This window comes from Nanorana parkeri, unplaced genomic scaffold, assembly GCF_000935625.1.
Source record: "Nanorana parkeri isolate BGI_ZX_2015 unplaced genomic scaffold, ASM93562v1 scaffold920, whole genome shotgun sequence".
In the NCBI taxonomy this organism is placed as follows: domain Eukaryota; kingdom Metazoa; phylum Chordata; class Amphibia; order Anura; family Dicroglossidae; genus Nanorana; species Nanorana parkeri.
In genome coordinates this window covers 618,819-634,004 of record NW_017307188.1, presented here as the reverse complement: position 1 = coordinate 634,004, position 15,186 = coordinate 618,819, and the positions used below count along the sequence as shown (strand labels likewise).

The 15,186-nt window shown below is 45.8% G+C and overlaps 1 protein-coding gene across 2 annotated transcripts in view; it reads left to right on the top strand.

Moving 5' to 3' along the window:
• Positions 1–12,359: 12,359 nt before the first annotated feature.
• The window catches only part of NACC1 (nucleus accumbens associated 1), a 25,627-nt gene continuing 22,800 nt past the window's right edge, over positions 12,360–15,186 (top strand). For both annotated transcript variants that reach the window (XM_018566123.1, XM_018566122.1), the window contains exons 1-2: positions 12,360–12,811; positions 13,241–13,387. The gene's annotated coding sequence lies outside the window, so the exon portion shown is untranslated. The remainder of the gene's footprint in view (positions 12,812–13,240; positions 13,388–15,186) is intronic.

Genomic DNA, 15,186 nt, shown 5'->3' with positions numbered 1-15,186 from the left:
ATATATATATATATAATGTTTATTTAATACTTTTAAGAAATACAACAGATTTTTCCAATAATAGATCCAGTTCAAAGAAATATCCATTGACCAGCAAAGTATGTTTCCAAACAGCTCCAACTCTCTCAGCTCAGCTTTCCCAAACTTCCTGTCCAGTACAAGACCACAAAGGACAGAGCAGTCTCCAAAAACTGTTCATATATGAGCTTGGAGAAGGGAGGAGCAGGGAACAGAGAGCAGGGGAGAGGCTTACTTTGCTGTGCCTGTGTGTTTGTGGAGACCCACACAGCTTACTAGTTCACACAAGGGTTTCTCCATAGGGCCCTGTAAGGGAAAGCAGTCACCTTACAATAGAATATCAGGGCCAGCGCTCAGGGGACCAGCTGATTCTGCAGTAAACGTAAACTTTTAAACATCAAGGAGCAGCATCCATCGTAAGGGATTTCATCTGCATTTGACATAGCTCAGAAATCTTTTGACTTTAATATGACATTAACTAAACCCCCATCTGCTGTAAAAAAAAAAAAGTCAGAAAGTAGCAGACAGTTGAACAGGGTTCTCTGTGATCTCAAAGTCAAAAGTTAAAGGTAGTCATACCTAAAATTGTCTTTTTTTCTGTTCTCTTCAATCCTGGATGAGGTCACCAGTATGCCATTGTTCAGTTGTAAACCTATGCATACCTCCCAACTGTCCCTCATTTAGAACCAAATCCTGCTGTACCTCTTTCCTCATCGGCTGTCACTTTTTTTGGTCTGAGATCTATGACAATGTTCTATTTAACTACCAAACTGTCATTCTGCACTGAAATCTTCATCCTATTTCCTAAATGTCCTTGTTTGCTAATTAAAAATCCAGACTAAAGTCAAGGTAACAGTCCTAAACAACAATTCTGGGTTTAACCAATCATTCTTTACATATAAATTCTTAATGGTCTGAATACCTGGGGACATGGCAGGGTGTGTGTAGGGTTGCTACCTGTCGGGGATTCACCCAGACAGTCTGGTTTTTGAGTCCTGTGTCCAGGTTCTGGGGCCAGCTGACACCCAGACACAAGACACTAAATGCAGATACCGGCACATTAAATTTTCTGACAGATGCAGTGCTTGCTGGGGACCTCGGCAGCCTTCCTGTGAGTCGCAGGCACCTGTAAACAGGCACCTGCCCGCACATCTCCTCCTCCGTCTTCCTTACACTACGTTGCCCCCCTCAGGACCCCTGGTTAGACACCTGAGAGCCCGCAAAGGTCACCTGAGAGCCCACACAGGTCACCCGATATTCTGGAAACATTAGAGCACCACCCCGGAAAAACACAGCGTATGTAGCTTCGTATTGCCGTATAATGTATTACTGGGATTTTTAGTCCTCTATAGCCGATCTACTTACTCCCTCCCCTGGCTGTCTCTTTTTGTTCTTTCTCATGGCTTTCTCTCCTCGCTCACTCCTCTATTCCCCCACCCAACCCCCAAAAAAATCGACACTCACGCTAGAGTGTTCAGGTTTCACTTGAAGAAAAGGTGGCAACCCTAGGTGTGTGTCCATTGCCTAATGACATTGTGCTGGGAGGTGTCCCTCTTTTTCATCTCAGAAGGTCGGGAGGTCCACATATACAAGAATTCAGTTGTAAGGTAGGATACTCTGGCTGTAAATATTTAAAATTTCACACTATTTAATGATTTTATTGGTACGTGTATGGCCACCTGAACAAGGACACCCCTGAGTGCCTAGAAGCTGCAGGCACATTCTGTAAAACAATATACCGTATATCTCAAAGGGTGGAGTTGGCTATTTTGCTAACATCAGATCAGGATACCAGGCCAAGCACAAAAGCATGACAAAGGCACGGCAGGATGGAAAGTCACATACTGTACACGCAGATGCGACAACTTACAGAGTCTCTCATATGCTGTGGGCCGAATGCTCTGGTGTGGTCTCTCTCAATGTAAACCTTTGTCCAGACAATAAAAACACCAATCAGTGCTGCAATGGTTAAACCTAAGTACCTTGAAGACTGTAGTATAATGGTCAAATATTTTCCTCATTGGGAGACTTCACAGGGTTGGTATTATGGGCAAATTGTTTTGAGACACTTACTGTAATTTTCCTTGCCTGGCATTTCTTCATGTAGGCATACTATGGGTCAGCTCCTCCTCTGACCACCATAGGACCACCCATATTATAGCTAATAAAAACCTGAGTTTCATCACTAAAGCTCCCTTTGGAACACTAAGGGTGGAGCCATATGCTGGCATGAAGATAGGCCAAGAAAATACAATTTTGGTAAGTATCTGAAAACAATTTTCCTTTTTTATTGCCACTTCATGTCACCATACTATGGGAATCAGCAAGAAATAAAACAAAGGAGGGCAAAACATTAAACCAAGACAACACAATGCTGCTCAATATAAGTTTTGAGAGGACTTAGCCGAGGATAAAATAAAGGCCCCAAAGGAAGATGCAGAGGAAGCAGCTGTGTCTACACAATAATAACAATACACAAAGGTATTAAAAGATGCCCAACTTGCAGCCTTAAAAATGTCCTGCCAAGACTCCGGGGTAAGCCACCAAGGATGCTGCCACGCCTCTAGTATAATAAGCCCTAATAGTCAGGTGGAGGAAGTCTAGCTGTAGAATATCGCTCTTGTATCGCCTAAACTATCCATGAGGAAAGTACTCTTAGAAGAAGCTGCATACCATTTTTGGGATTTTTCGGTAGAAGGAGCAAGCTCTCTGTTCACCTAAAAGTGCTTCTCCTCTGCAGGTAAGTAAATAATGTGTACCAGATCTAAAAGGTGGACACCTTCTCATCCTGTGCTGGGAAGGTGGGGAGCACTGACTCCCAGTTCTGATGAAAATACACGGAGTCCTACATACAGTGGCAACAGCCTCTAAAGCACCTTGTCCTTAAAAATTGATAAAAAGTCTTCACCTTTCAAGCTGATGCTATAGCGGTTAATAACAACACTTTCAGTGTAAGATGCTACAAGGAACAGGATTCTGCTGGATGGAACAGCGATTTACCTAAGGTTTGTAACAAAAACCTGCAAAACTTATCAGCCCATCATAACAGCTGACACCTTTAACCAGAGCTATCTAAAAAAATATATCATATTGGCAATATATAGTTCAAAAGGCTCAAAGTTAGAGTCCTTGGGGAAAACCAAAAACTTTTCCCAAAAAGTGTTGGTAGAAAGTTTTTTGGATTTGAGAAGAGTCTTGATAACATCCAAAGACATCCCTTAGTGAGCAAGCCTTTCCCTTTTAACATGCATACCATTAAATGAAGCTTTCCAGGATCCCCATGAAGAACTTTTCCTTGATTATTTTGGGAGGAAGAGGCCAGGGTGGAGCTGTCGCCATACTCATGACAAGAGGGAGCCACAGCCTCCTGGGCCTCTACACTCTTATCCATTGAGTCTTTAAAAGAAATGGTATAGATGGGACAACAGCACTCCAAATGATGAATAGTGCGTCTTTTATTGACGTAAGTGCAGCATATCACACATGCAACATTTTGGGGTCATGCAGGAAACGTGATGTGTCTATACTTTTTGAATGTGATGGAGCCATACGTCGGCCACCGAAGCACCCACCAGTTGCTTTTGGACTAAGCGGTCAGGAGTGCAATGGGTTCATGGACTTCTTCTTTAAAAGAAATGGAACTCTATTTGGGCAGAGAGACATGATGTAGGAAACGTGATGTGTCTATACTTTTTGAATGTGATGGAGCCATACGTCGGCCACCGAAGCACCCACCAGTTGCTTTTGGACTAAGCGGTCAGAGAGACATGATATGTGAGCTGCTGCAGTGAAGTGCCCACCACCCCCATTGGCGAATCCCATGATGCAGAATCGTCTGACTTAAACTTGTGACATTTGTTCTGAAGATCTGTTTTCTTATCATTGGATTGCCACTGTTCTTCAATTAACTCATTGATCTCTGGCATTAATGGAAAGGAGGGGAGAGACTTCTTCAGAACAAGGTAATACTTGTGACCCTTTTTGGCTGTGGTTTAACTTCTTCCTTTACTGGAGCCACAAAAGGGGACACCATTAAAAAGTCAAAGAAAAAAACTTGACTTCGTTCCGAGGAAACGGTGGATAACCGTCGCCTGACTTCTGTTCCCGAATCTCCTGTTTGTGGTGGGGCTGAAAATGGCACTGGCTTTGTGAAAGTAGAAGGAGGATTCGCTGGCATTCTTTCCTCCACAGCTAGGCGAACATATGAGCACACTTTGCAATAATTAGTTATCTCACGAGAATTCAAAAGACATAGCTAGCACATCATTTTACCAGGCAAATAATCACGCCACATGCTCAGCATACTCCCCTTTGAGGACGGTGAGGGGAATGATGACATGAGTGGGACCATGTGCGGTGATAGCGCTGTCTTGATCTCAATATTCTGGAATAATGGTTCCGATGAGGGGAGCATCTTCTAGGTTGAAGACAGGACAACATGTATACTCCAGCCTGTCCATCTCACACTTGGTTTCCAACATCTTCAGTGCCTCAGGCTCAGCGGTCTGGCTCATAGCTAAAATACAAAGATATAGCCAATATCAGACTAGCCCCAGAAAGGACAATAGATAAGAGAAGAGAAAACCATATCCTATAAAACCAAGGCATACCTGCAATCAAGGAACAATAGTTCTGGCTGCTAGGGACTTGAGGCTCTAGTTGCAAGGAGCTTACCACTCTGGCTACCATGGACAATCAATTTATCTTCTAATCGGCTTAAAAAGATGCCAAGCACTCTGAAACATATGTGGATGCCATTGCTAGGCAACAAACTGCCCACAAACTGCAAGGTGCAAGCACCAAAAATGGACCGATAATGAGGAGGTAGCATCCGGCGTTAACCAGGAACTAACTGCTGGGAACACATGGGAAACTGTGGCCTCCGCTGCTAAACAATGGGCTTACTCCCGCCTATTTACTGTGAATGAGTGGGACAAACGCTCAGAAGACTCCACCACAATTTCACCAAGTGAGGCCCATACTTACCTGCCAGCTGCTGAGCCACATTATCCCCCCATCATGAAACAAAGAGGGACAAATGCAGCAAACCATTTAGGCTCAAACAAAGCCCCATAGGACGTCACTGAATTAAGTAGATTTACCTCCAACATCAGGGGCTTCCGATCCAAGAGAGATGGAACCTGAATGGGCAAACATATCAGAGCAAAGATGAAGGGCCGTCCAAACCAAGAGAGATGGAACCTGGGTGGGCTAACATATCAGAGCAAAGATGAAGAGCCTTCCAATGCAAGAGAGAAACCTGGGTGGGCAAACATATCAGAGCAAATATGAAGGGCCTTCCAAACCTAGAGAGGTGGAACCTGGGTAAGCTAACATAGCAGTGTAAAGATGAAGAGCAGCAATCACTGGTGATCTGGAGCAAGGACAAAAGAAGAAGCAAATCTACCTTCTATTGGGGTCAAGGGAGAAGGAGCTGATCTGTAGTAGGCCCACATGAAGTGGCCAGGCAACCGCTAAAATAGCAACCATTTTGGATTCCTCTATGAGAGAAAAGGACGGGTGATAAATGTCAATCACCACCCACACTCTCTAAATCTTCTGTCTATGCTTTTACTCTGCTCCTTGTTCTTCTCAAAGTAATGTAACCTCTTTGAACTACTCAGCATTGCACAGCATGAAATAAAAACAAAATCAGGGAAGACCAGTGCATTCAGACACAGGTATTGGGAGATAATAAGAAGACTGAGTAGAAATGGCTGCAGTATCACAGCGGGAAGGGGTAAGGTTGCCACCTTTTCTTCAAGCGAAACACGAACACTCTAGCGACGTGCGGACATTTTTTTCTTGGGAGAATGAGTTGCGGCTTATTCATATGTACATAGCGCCACCCATTCATATGCAAATATCACAGTCCAGACTTTTTTCAGTGGGGGTCCAGTAGACCCTATCTTAATTTTGGTTGCCCCTATGTGCCTGACATCTTGTGTCCGGGTTTCTGCTGCCATGAAACCCGGACACAGCATCCTGGACAGGTGGCAACCCTAGGAAGGTGTGAGGTAGGGTTTGGCACTACTTGAAAATTAAATAAAGCCTGCTGACCCCTTTTTAAAGTGTCAGTCAACAATCTCATGAAGATCTCTATTTAACTTCCTAGAACTGGAGCTGAAGGTTACTTTAGAAACCTCAGCTTGAACAAAGCTTGCTAAAATCTTTGCAAGTGCTTTGTAATAGCTTGTTGTACACACTGCTCTTATACAAGCTGAAGCTTGCATGAACAAAGTTAAAGGGATAAGCCTAAACTACTAAAGGCTTCATTTACAAGCCCATAGGTGAAACAAATGTACAGTATACATTATACATTATACTTTAGAAGGTATGTGAAATAACCTTCCACACAGCAGGGGGTACTTGGTGAAAACCTACACGGATAAAGGGGCCCATGATGTAATGATTTGCTCCAGAACACATCCTTCCCTTTCACACAATAAGTCTTTATAAACATGTAATGCATGCATTATTCATACAGGTTGTTCTGCCGGTTCTGCAGCATATGCAGTGACAAGGAAATCTAGATCTCTCCACTCTTTATTAATCTTGGATCTGCTCTGTGGAAGAAAAACAATGCTGGATTCCCCAAAGGGAGAACTGACACAGATCAGCGCTGGAGTGAGCCTGGAGCAGCCGTAGTGCCATAAAAGCTTTTAGAATTAGGAGATAATTATATAATTAGCTGCCAATACCAAGATACAGCTTAGTATTCATGATATATATAATATTACTCTGAATATACAAAATTAATAAATTGAATTTGCTTATATTTGACTTTCCTGGTCCCTACTATTTTTTTTAAGTACATCCTTTCTGTTTGCTGGGTCTCTCTGCTTCTCTATGCAATATAGGTAGAAGGCTGAAGCCTATAAATCTCACAGCACCCTGCCTTAGTACTCCGCTCAAGAGCCCTCCGCTTTGATGCACTCAGTGGGTTGGCTCCTGGGAGGAGTTATGCAAATATGAAAATGCCCTGGTGGGTGTCAGTCTGAGGTAGTGGGCAATCCTAGGCAGACTGCATTTGCGATGTGATGTTGAGCCTCCATAATTGAAAGAAATTAAATCCAGTGAATGGATGGGGTGAGCCAGGGACAGTCAAGCTGGGGAGGAGAGGGCTAGATGGTGCTGGATAGTCTCCGGCGAGGAAATGAGGCACGCTCTCTATGGCTTGCTGCAGCTTCTAATGCACAATAAGAAAAGCTTGCAGTGTGCCGTGAAATCAGAGAAGCAATATAAGTCCAGAAAAGGAGCTGCTGCAACTGTGCAAGAATGAAAACCTTCATGCTAGCCTGTCATATTCGGGGTAAAGCAACAGGTTTGCTTTAGACAACTCAACCCAGCATAAGCTTATCTTTCCTTCTCTCTCTCTGGAAGATGAATCAATTTCCCATGAAGATGAAGTACCGCCACAACTTAAAAAATGTTGTTGATTTCCCCCAGGGGACCAAGTGCATGTATCACTTGGTCATGTTCTGACCCATGCTGTGGTTGTTGAGCTAGCATGGTCCCACTCACCCCACCACTGTTTGACCACACTGCTCAGAAGGAGACAAATATCTAGTAAGGTCTGATCATTTCTGGCAGAAGTTGTGTGCTGTAGATGAGTGCTGAAATTCACAACAGGGGTGAGGGGAGGCTTTCTGTGTGAGGCTTATTAAAATTCCTTGTGCTGGTCTGCTAGCAACAGCAGCTCCTCTACATCCAGCCCCACTCACACCAGCTTCTTACTTCACTCTCCTGCCCATTACAGGGTACCTACGGCCCCCGTAGAAATTAGTGGACAGCAGATGGGAGTGACATCAGAATTGGGGGTGAGCTCTCTACACTTCCAATTGTGAAGCCAGCCGGGAAGACACAGAATGGGAGAGAATGGAGGGGGAAATTAAAGGAAGGGAGAGATAAAAAATAAGAGAAGAAGGTAGATTGCATGTCTGACTTTACATCTACTAGGGCAAACAACAGGAGTTGGGCACTCAAGTAAAACTTGGTGCATGGAAGAGGGAACAGACACCGATATGCACTGTATGCAAAAAAACCTATTTGTTTCTGTTTTTGTGGATGTTCTAGTAGGATGGACGCTGAGCTGTATCATTGAAGGCATTTAGAAATTTAAGAATGCACAGCAAACAGAGGAGAAGGAGAGATTGCTGTAGGAGCGCTCATAAATTGGGTTTCAGCCTGGGGTGGAGCTGAGAGCCAGCAGAAACAGAAATAATTATATTCTTTTATTGCACAACCACAGCACAGATCACAGCGGGGCCAAGTGCTACAAGCACATGGTTCCCTTGGGAAATCCATCAAAGATTTCTAAAGCCTATCTGCAGGTAAAAAACAAAAATACCCTTGCAGTGGAGCTACCCCTGCACTGCAAGGTTAAGTGCTCCTAAATGTCTGGGGAGTGCTGTGTAAAACATATTGATTTACCTGATCGTCACTCCTGCATGCTCCCTGGGTTGCAGCCTCTTCTTCCCTCCAGTCCATGGGTCGGAGGCCCACTGATACCCTCATGTTTAATGCAGGGCACATAGCTCTGCGCTACACATGAGGATGCCATGGGGCAGTCCACAAGCTGGAGCGTAGAGGAGAGAGGTGAGTGCTAATGTCTGGGGAGTGGGGATCAAGTTAGTAAAAGACCTTTACACAGCTCCCCTAGACATTAACAAGTAGATAACCCTTGCAGTGCAGGGGAAGCCCCACGGCAAGGGTATATTTTTGTTTTAACTGGCTTTGGGATGTGGTGATACTTCTCATTTTAAGTGTATATACAGTAATCACTGGAACATTTGTCTGAATTGGATAATTTTCCCTCATATCACCTCTTGCTCTGCTGGTTACAAGCATTTGGATTTTCACTAATTTCCTGTCTCTGTGACAATGGTTAGGTGGACAAATAGAGGGGTGAACCTTCCAACAGGGACACAAACAGCTACAAAAACATTAACAGAGGGTCTAACTCTTCCACACTTTATCCAAAATATGTAATAAGCAGTTTTGTCTTTACATACACTTATAAGAGTCACATGGTTGAAAATGAACCTTATAGTAAATAACACACGTTATAGTTTAGTGATTTCAGCCTTTAGTCTGCTCTTACATGAGCATAAATACCTTCTCTTATGACAAATCAGCAGACCAAATGAATAATGCCCTCCTGCGACCCAAAGTCAGCATCTGGTGGGCTACTACCCGCTATTTTCCAACAGCACAGAGCCACACTGCAGCCAGGAAAGATCCTGACAATATTGTTGGGATCCACCCTGTTGCCTGATTGACAGCTGACTCTGCTTCTCTAGAGCCAGCTGTGCCCACCCATTCCCATCTGCCCTTCCAAACAGCCCTGGAGGAGCAGAGAGGGGAGTTGGGAATACCTGCACAAAGCAGTGATTCACAGTCAATGCTCTCTACATGGAGAAGAGCGTGAGCTGAGCGATCAGCGGTCACAAGATTGTGCAGCTTTTGGTATAAAGATGGCATGTGACACTTGCAGTGTCACCCTCCGGCCCCAAGTATTGGAAAGAATGGCTGCAGACAGCTGTGCACCCACATTCAAAGGTAATTGCACATGGAGTGATTACCTGCGGTTACAGACAGATGATCACCCCTGGATGTAAGCAGCTTGAGATCATCAGTCCCTAACCGGAGGTAAGTGTAGGGTTGTCACCTTTTCTTCAAGCGAAACCTGAACACTCTATTGCAGCGGTTCTCAACCTGTGGGTCGCATGACGATTTGCCAGGGGTCGCCTGGGAGTCTACCGCTATTAGATAGCAGCTCCCGGCCGCCAGGGAGAGAAACACTTTATCCCGGAAAGGTTTACTCTGCTCTATCGAGCAGAGTAAACCTTTCCCTGCGATCGTCTTTTTTTTTCTTACATCGGGGGCCGCCGGCTGCCGTAAGTTAGGAAAAAAAACCACCATAGGAATGCATAGCTAGATTCCTATTGGCTATTTCACTTTGCAATTGCACCCGCCCTCTGCTGCTGCCAATCAGCAGAGGGGGACATGAGGTTCTCCATCAGGTCCTCTTCCAGTGATTAACAGCAGCAGCGGGCGGGTGCAATAGCTAGTTTGCTATTCCAAAGTGAAATAGCCAATAGTAATCTAGCTATGCATTCCTATGGTGTTTTTTTTTTTATTCTGACGGCGTACGTGGCTACGGAAAGAAGATTCAAATTTATAAGGGAACAAGGAATGCCAAGTTTTGCCAATCTAGCTGTGCATTTAGTAAGCATAAGATCTGCAGCACTAATAGGACAAAAACATCCTTGGGATGATGGAATTCATATAAATTCCTTACTACATGTTCCCAGAAAGAGTAGATTGACTCATATGGCAACAACTAATTATTCTGGTTGCTGGGGAATATCACTGAATAATAAGGCTAATCTCAACAAATAGAAAAACATGTTCTACAGCAGTGCTTCTCAACCTGTGGGTCGCTGTGTGATTTCAACTGTGCTAGGTGAGAGTCCTTCTCAGCCCTCTCCTAGCGCAGCAGTGTCAGTTCTGCCTCCACGCCGCCAGATGTCGCTGCAGCAGCCGCGTCATCCCTAAATTTTACCGCTGGGGGTCACCACAACTTGGCAAATGTTACCAAGAAAGGTTGAGAAGCACTTTGGGAGGATATGCAGGAGAGAGACTGTAGAGACAGCCAGGAGAGTGTGCCCTTCAAGACTTATCTGCACCCTGTGTTTTGAGACACCTTCTTGCTCCCTGAGTTGCAGTGTCCCTCCGTGTCCTGTGCCTCCTCCTTGCACTCAGGTTGGAACAACAGGACCCCATGATTGCCCCTATCCAGCTGACATCTTGATGGTTTCAGCTGGCCTGAAACCTGGACACAGCACATACAGGATTGAAAAGGCTGCAGGAGCGGGCAGAGCCAAACATGACTTCAGTAACAGGTCCACTTTAAGACTTCATTAATGGGAATGATTGTCATAAAATAGAAGTTCCCCTTTAAAAAACTCCCACAATTTCTTTCTTCTAGATTTAGTTGCACACGCATATATATATATATTACTACAAGTCTTTCTATGCGGTCTCTGAAGATAGCACTGGCAATGCTCCCAGAGTGTGTTCCAGAGGTGCACTTGTACTCAGGGCTTACATGTTGCTGCGGGTTGCACAGTGAAGGCTTCTGTGTCACCTCCGTGACGCACAATCATTTCACTTGTGTACCTGTTGCTGCCTCATTTCTGCTTCACGCAGCACAATGCAGCCCCCATGCACACAGAACGGTTGGGGCAGAGGTGGACCCGGCTCGTACTGCGCTTCAGCTGTGATGTGAGTAGTGTTGCCTCATGCTTCTAAGCTTTAAGACCTGAACAGAAAAAAAAAAGTCTCACGCCGGTCTTTACACACAATGACAAAGGATTAATATCTGCCACAGAGCCGCATTACTCCCTTCACAGAGAGCAGGAAGCCATGTACACAGCGGGGGGAGATCGGTCATCAGTAAACTGACATCTTGTGTTCAGGTATCACTGGCCTGAAACCCGGACACAGGACTCAAAACCCTAGGTAGGTGCTCCATATCTGATTACGTCCAAACGATGGTAAACAGCTGGAGCCCCTGGCATTGCTTTGTACAGGCTGAGCAGCCGCAGCTATCCAGAGCCACCTGATTCCTGCTGCACTAATCTGGCTCCGGAGTTAAACACCTCGTGTTAATAAGGCCCGCCTGTACTGTCTTCCTTTTATACGGTAAAACACTGTGCTCACTGTTGGTGCCATATCCTGTATAATAATAATAAATGATGCCCATTATCAGTCAGCCCACTTCCTGTAAGCCCAGGCTTTCATGAACACAACCCATGGGAGTGCTTCATCACCCTGGCCTGGGCTCACAGTGAGTGAAGTCACGCCATGTTACCAGACAGAAGGTGTGAATGTTTTTTTTGTAAGTATGGAGGGGTGTTAAAAAATGGAGTTGGGCTTTAAAGGGAACCTGTAGCGGAAGTTATAGTACTGCTGACCCAGTTCGGAAAATTTTGTTTACATGGTTGCCATGGTGATCTAATGGCTTCAGCAGTCACAGATCCAGAACTACTATGCAAATAACTTCGAACGTTCCTAATTTGCAGTCTGGGTCTGGTGACACTTAAGCTAGAGGCAGCTAGCATTCTCCGGAGGTCAGTAATGGGAGCTCAGAGTCCTCTCATGACAGGTTTCCTGCAATCAGAACAGACAAAGAGAGGTTCAGGATCAGGAGGGTGTCCTGTTGGATGATAACAAAGACCTCGTGTGTGATACAATTAAAAATAATTATGTTAATAATAATAAGCATTAATCATAACACGTCACTCGAGTATTATCTGCCCGTAATCGTCTTTATCAGGTTCTGTGTCTCTTCATCAGCAGCGTTGTCCGGATCGATCGCTCGACCATCGGCTTTTCTCTCCTTTGTTTGGATTTTCCTTTCTGTCTATTCTTGGATGTTCGAGGTTCCACTCGTCTCCCCTGGGTGTCTGCTCTATGATTCTGCGATCGATTCGCCGTCCTCCCTATCTCGCCCATTGTCTGCTCCCTTGCTCGGCGCTCCTTCCACCTCCTCTATGAACGCAGGCTGCTCGATGACCTCGACTATCCATTCCTTTCTCCTCCAGTGCAGGTCCTGAGCTGGCCCCGGCTCGGCGTTCTATTGACGCGCCTGGTCAGTCTGTCTGGTCGTTGTTTCGGCGGTCGTTCTCTTCAGCCTACCTATGAAAGCCATAGTCTGGGGCACCAAGCAGCCGTCTGCCTCGTCCGGGGTCCGCCTGATTGTCTCCCAATCGGGTTAGCGCGCTCGGTATGTAGCGCCTTCGGATGGTTTCTTCCCACCGCAGACACCGGCTTGTCCGCTTTATGCAACGGCGATTGCCGTGGCCCATCTCTTTTTTTCCGCAATCATTTGCTAACGCCTCATTCATTACTATTCTACTTCCCCACTCAGCTGCACATTTATACTGTGACTACACTGCCTAACTCATCTCTATTCATCACGATAATCCGTTGTCTAGCTCATTCACATTGGCGCTCGGCTGCTCTTTCCTGTCCGTCGTCTCTTCCACTGTCTGACTCGATGAAATCGGCTTGCTATTAACCCTGACTGCCTATCTCATCATCGTCTGGCTCGATACGCTCTTTGCTCTACTGATGCTGCCTGTCCATCTTTTTTTACTGTCTGGCTCGCTGCGATCGGCGCTCTTCTAATGCGGCCTTGCCTATCTCTTCACAGTCTAGCTCAGTGTGATCGGCCATCGCTGCATCTCTCCTAGCTGGCGATGAATGGCTGCTGCTGCTGGCGGAGTCGCTGAGAGCCAAGCACCGGAGGCGGGAACCGGGGGCAGCGGACCGCGGTGAGAGCAGGAGGACCAAAGAGCGGGTGAGTGGAGGCCGTTGTTGTTCGTGTGGATGGTAGGAGTGAGCCCAGAACCGCCATCTTTACTTTTCCCCTCCTTCCCCCTCCTGCTTGCAGCAGCCGACTGGAGAACTCATGTGACTCCCTGTAGGAGGGATACACAGGCTGCAGGAGACACCCCCGGGGCACACGCAGGCCGGGGGACTCGGGGCTGCCCTGAGACCTGTATATGGCAGAGTGTACCCTAACTCAAGTGACCCCCAGAACCTGAGCCAAATATTATCCAGAGTAATATACAGAGTCCAGCCCAGGGGGGCAGAGAGTGTACAATGTATATCTATTACAGGGACCCCCCGACCCTGAGCCAAATTATATCAGAGTAATATACAGAGTCCAGCCCAGGGGGGCAGAGAGTGTACAATGTATATCTATTACAGGGACCCCTCGACCCTGAGCCAAATTATACTGGGGTAATATACAGAGTCCAGCCCAGGGGGGCAGATAGTATACAATGTATATCTGTTACAGGGACCCCCCAGACCCTGAGCCAAATTATACTGGAGTACTATACAGAGTCCAGCTCAGGGGGCATACAATGTATATCTGTTACAGGGACACCCTGACTCTGAGCCAAGTTATACTGGGGTAATATACAGAGTCCAGCTCAGGGGGCAGAGAGTATACAATGTATATCTGTTACAGGGACCCCCCAGACCCTGAGCCAAATTATACTGGAGTACTATACAGAGTCCAGCTCAGGGGGCATACAATGTATATCTGTTACAGGGACACCCTGACTCTGAGCCAAGTTATACTGGGGTAATATACAGAGTCCAGCTCAGGGGGCAGAGAGTATACAATGTATATCTATCTATTACAGGGACCCCCAACTCTAAACCAAATTATTCTACTAATGACTGGTCCCATATACAGGGCCTGGACCAGTGGACACAGATGATACAGAATGTATCCCCAAATTAACCCTCCACCCCTTTGACTCTGAGGGAAGAGTCAAAATTGATACAGGGGACATGGATTATATAATGTATCTCTATATAGACCCCCCTGGTTCTGAGTAATACAGGGGACACAGGTGATGCAATGTATCTCCATATAACTCCCCCCTGACTCTGAGGGAAGATGCAAGGGACACAAATGATACAATGTATTTCTATTATTTAGACACCCCCCCCCCCCCCCCTGACTCTGAGGGACAGTACAGGGGCAGGGGACACAGATGATACAATGTATCTCTTATAGGGATGACCCCCCCAAGTGTAAGTGATGTAGTTATACATATAGGAGATCCTGTACAGGGAAGATCTAGAGTCCAGCCCGGGGGGTGCAACAGAGCATACTGTGAGGGGAATTTATCAAAACTTGGGCATATAGAATCTGGAGCAGTTGCCCATGGCAACCAATCAGCTTCTCTCTTCAGTTTGTTCAGTGAAGATTTCAAAATTAAAGGAAGAAGCTGATTGGTTGCAATGGATGACTGCTCCAGTTTTGATAAATTCCCCTCTGTGTATATTATAGGGACCCCCCTATATCATATTATACTGTATTATGATGGGTTTCTCATACAATGGTGATGCAGAGTTCAGATTGTAGGCCACATAGCCTCCCCCCAGACTCTGAGCCTTATTATACTGGAGTACAATACAAACAAGTCCCATATACAGAGTCCTGCCCAGTGAGGTCACATAGCATACCGTGCATATATTTAGGGACACCTACCCCCGAGATTTTGAGTTCTATTATAATGCCGTACAAAACAGACTGGTCCCATATAGAAAGGTGATATAGTCCAGCTTGGGGGGGGG